The sequence below is a fragment of the Leptosomus discolor genome, chromosome 8 (genome assembly GCF_034619465.1).
Source record: "Leptosomus discolor isolate bLepDis1 chromosome 8, bLepDis1.hap2, whole genome shotgun sequence".
NCBI classification, from domain to species: Eukaryota; Metazoa; Chordata; class Aves; order Leptosomiformes; family Leptosomidae; genus Leptosomus; species Leptosomus discolor.
The window spans coordinates 33,261,647-33,266,409 of NC_141398.1; positions in this window are offsets into that span (position 1 = coordinate 33,261,647).

The window sequence follows — 4,763 nt, forward strand, 5'->3', positions numbered from 1 at the left end:
TTGGGTGGGGACAACAGGACAGGGCTATTCAATCTGACAAAGAAGCAAAGAGCAAAAGCTGGAAGCTTCAGTGAGACGTGCATTGTTACAAAGATAGAAGGCCAATATGACAACAGTTTAATATGGGATGTTCCCCATTTCTTTCAGTCTTACATCAGTATTTGGATAACTTTCTCCATGGCTCAATCAGAACTTCTGAGCTTGATGCAGAATTTGTTGAATGAGAGTCTTTGGCCTGTATTAAACAAAAACGAGAGTAGTGAATCCTAATGCTCCCCGCGGCTGTAAAATTTATGAGCATATGAATTTGGACTGGAGTTTACTTTTAAGATCGCAGTCTCTGGCTGGTTTGCTGGCAAGGGGCAGAAGGACATATCACCTGAAGGTGCATGTGTTGGACACCGAGCCATTACTGCTCTCAAGGCACTCAATCTGTCACCAGTATCCTCAGCTGAGAGCTGGCCCAATGGAGTATTTTCAACACATTTTCTAGGAGAGAGTTTCTATCCTGAAGTCCAAGCCTGAAACCTGCCATGATTTACATGCTTGACACACTAAAAGTAGGGCCACTGAGAGTCCAGGGGAATGGTCGCTAAGTCAATTGCAAATCATAAAATCAGGTGTGTATCAAGTCAAAGGGACAACTCATAGCTGCCAAGACTAAAATTCAGCAACATGAGTGAGTCTTTGAAGGCTGAGGGCCCAGAAGGATCAGAAGGCTAGATGAGAAAAAATACCATTGAGCCCTATTTGCAGGCATAGGCACTGCAGTCTCTTAACCAGATTGAAAACATAGATTATACCTTGATGCTGGAGGCATAAAGGAAGCTCTATTGCGAGAAAAGATACTAATAACTGCTGGATGGAGTTTCCTCTTCACCAGTGGTAGGTAGCATCTCCCAGGCTTGGCAGGACCCCCAGTTGAGTTACCCTGGGCAGTAACACAAAGCTGTCAGCTGAGGCATGGGGACAGGCCTACGAGGAGGGGACCACCCATGGCAGGTAGAGGCCTGAAATGTTGGCGTCCTTGTGCCTGGAAGAAGGAAGGTGTCATCAGAACCAGGACTGTGTCCAGAGGATCGGAAGAAAGGTGGGATTGCTGGGGTAAAGATCTCAGGGGTCAGCAAGCCTGGACATTTCAGAGCGAAGGAAATAAAGCCCTCACGTGTTCAAGGCAGCAGGACTTTATAACCTGTCTCCTCTCTGTAAGCAAGGTCAAAGCAGAGACACATGTGGTTTTATATATACAGATCTCTGCCTAAACTGCCTCCCTCTAAGGACAAAGAAAGCCAGTCAGGGCCCCAGATGCTTTGGCGGCCCAACAACTGCAAGAAGCATGCAGCTGGGATCCAACTAGTAAGTCTCATCAGGGCTGTGAGACTATACCTAATGGGATTCTCTTGCCCTCCTTCCCCCCCCCCGCCTTCTCCTCTTACACTTGCCAGTCTTAATTTCATTTTAGCTATAAGACTTTCTTTGCTCCTGACATTTCTTCATGTCTTTCCTAAGTAAGCCTATGTTTATGACATTACATACATTCACTGTGTATTGGTATCAAGCAATTGCTTTTAAAAGATAATCTTCTGCTTTCTGTTATTACCCCTCTATTTCCTCTGCTATTTTTCTTAGTGAATTATATGGGGAAGAAATTACTTGCTATTTTGTCTCGAGGTTTCCCTGAGGAACCTTGTCAAAAATGAACAGTCCTTTTACTAAGCTTTCCTATACAGATTGAGCTGAAATAAAACAAAATAATTAAATGGCTCCTGAAAGAATTCAGTGCTTAAAACCCTGGGGAAAAGTAATGGTACCATCTACGCTACTGTGAAAGCCTTTATTGCAGCGCAGCATTTACGTTCTGCATAGGGTCTTGCAGTGTCATCACCATCACCATCAAATCAGAGTGCTTTCCAGGCGTGTAATTAAGGGACGTGACGAACAAGTGTCATCTGTTTGTTCTCGCAGCCTCTCCCCACTGGGAGAAACCTGTGTGGTTGAGAGCCTTGTTTTGGAAGTATATAGCTTTTGTTTGAGGCATATTTTTGTTCTTGGTTTTAGTTATACTTGTTATCATCTGTTTCTGCTAAAGAAGTTTAGTGGCACTGAGGGAACGAGTGTGCCTCCTAGCTGCCCGTTCTCCCGAGTGCTTCGTTCTTCGATAGGAGATTGGGAAAAAAAAAAAAAGGTTTTGGAAAGTTTTTCTCAAGTTAGAAATAAGAGGCTGATTTTCACACTAGTGGTACACATAATTTGCACCTACAAACCAGCACAATGAATAATGTCTTGGCTCACTCTGCTGTGCAAATATATCCTGCATCCATGCAAAGTTATGGTTACCACAGCCCCAAGCATGGTTGCGGCATGGAAACCCTGAAGTCCCTTTGTCTTTTTTTTTTTTTTTCCTTTCAAAGTGCGTGAGGGTTCCTTGACTTTGGAATTTGCCCTTCTCGTGGATCAAACAGTCCGAAGCTGTTTAGTTTTTCTGGCTCGTCTGTTCCCCCCTTACTTCTCAGAGAGTGAGAATTAATGGGCTCAATCCTGAAAGACACTGATCTTTCTGGCACCAGTTCAGCAAACCACTTACGCAAGTGTTTAAATTTTAACCACGCATAGGAGCTGAGTCGTTGAGGTTAATGGGACTGTAGCAGGGACTTTCGGTGGGACCATCTTCCCTGACCCCGCGGCTTGACCTGCTGACATCCCTGTGACGCCCATGCTGCCATAACTGGGGGTTGACCTCAGCATATGTTTGTTTATTCTGGAGTTAATTGAGTATATGGGGGCTTTGCTGGGTCTGCCTTAGACTGCCCAGCCCTAAAGTTCAGATCTCTGCAGAGCAGTCACCAGGGAAAAGCAGATGGGTGGGATCAGCTCCATGATTTTGTCCCATGGCAGCCAACCTTGGCCATGAACCCCTTCAGGCACCCGTGACATGGGCAACCTCCTGGGGCAGTACCCTCTTTCTCATTGACACACTACATTTTCTGAGGGTTTTTTTTTGCCTTCCAAAGGGGTTTTGTGGTGCAGGGAGGGGAGGCTGGCACTGTCATTTGGGTACTCAGGTTTATGGGGACCTGGACCTCGGTCATTTCCTCCAGTGCCATGTTGTAACAGTGAAAGGAGAGGCCACTACCCCGAACAACGCCTGTGGCTCTCACGAGTTCTTTGTTCTGTATTGAAACAACAACAAAATTCATCTTAGACATGATCACTCACAAAACTTATAAACCTTCAGAGGCAGCCAAAATTGACCCGTTCTTGAGGGGGGTGGGAGAAACAAGCTCCAGTGGTCCCAATTACTCTGTTCGCTAGAAAAAATATTTTCATGTAATGACCTCAGTAGGGAGTGAGCGGCTCCTTTTGTGTATTAAATTAAAATCTCTGGGGGGACATTAGGCCCTGTAATTCGGATTTCTCAGATGCAATTTAAGTCTTTCATCAAAAAACTTCATAATAACTGAGCTCTGTGATACCCAGTAGATTCATTTTCATGTGAAGGATGAAAATAGCCAGCAACATGTTAACAAATTCCACGGGGAGACCAATTGTAATGATAAAAATAATCTGACGTGGGCATGACTTTGCAAACATGCTGCCTTATGGATCACTGAAAAGGAAAAGGCTGTCTTAAACACTTTCTTTATATTAAGACAGAGGTGGGGAAAAGCTCCCTAGCCTGCTCATTAAGAATGGAGTACATGAGCAGTTTCCAAAGAACAGAGGACCAAAATGATGCATCTCCACATCTTATTTAGAAAAAATCCCATGTACCAGGAAGTCTGGTCGCATAAGTTGTCATCACTTCTGCTGCATTAAATTGACGGAGGAAAGGAAAGGTCTGCAGGAGTAACAACTTTCACATACTGGTAACTGCAGAGAACACAGTTTCCTGTGCAAATAACTGATGCTGGATCAAACCTCATTTTTTGAGGAGCACATGTACAATTTCCAGGCTTTTTGGGCTTTTCCAAGAATTGCCTGTGAGTGTAGGAGAGCCCCAAGCCTCAAGACGCTTCCTCCGCTTGTGTCCTGGGAGAGCACTGGTATGTTAGAAAACGTCAGCAGAAATGGGCCTCAGACACAACTTAGCCCCTAGGGTGGGTAGAGCTTTTCTGGTGGGAAAAGCCGCATTCCTCCCCCTCCAGCTGGAAACTTTATCTAACACCATTGCTTAATAAAGCACGTTGATGGATGCATGCCTCTGCAGCGGTTCACCTCCTAAGGAGAGGCAGAGCCTTTGGTAGGACTCCCAGCAATACCGCTCAGAGCGGGGGCTGTTTCCGTGCAGCCATGATCTGAATGTAAAGCTACAAGCTGAAAGCCCAGGTCAAGGAGAGGGAGAATATGGCTGGATGCAAAGAGGGAGATGGGAGAGTAGAAGAAAATACAACAAATTATTTATCAAAATAACAGAATCGGTCTTTGCATTACATTGCAGTTCAAGTGACAGTAAAACATCTGGCAGTCTCAGAGAAGGATAGTGACTTTGCCAGTATATTAGTAGCTTTGCCTAAAATAATTTTAATTATGATTTTAAGCATAAAACCTGTTTTAGCAGGATTCATCATCTGTTGTTGAAACATTTTCCACTGGAAACCTTGGATTTTGCAGTCCCTAGATATTTACTGTTATTAAAGTAACACATGAAAAAGTGCTTATCAGTCCCATCCAACACCTATTTTGTTGCATACGAATGCTTTTTCTCTATTTTTGTATTTAATCACCTATAAGCAAACTAAGACCCAGTCCCATAGTATACATAC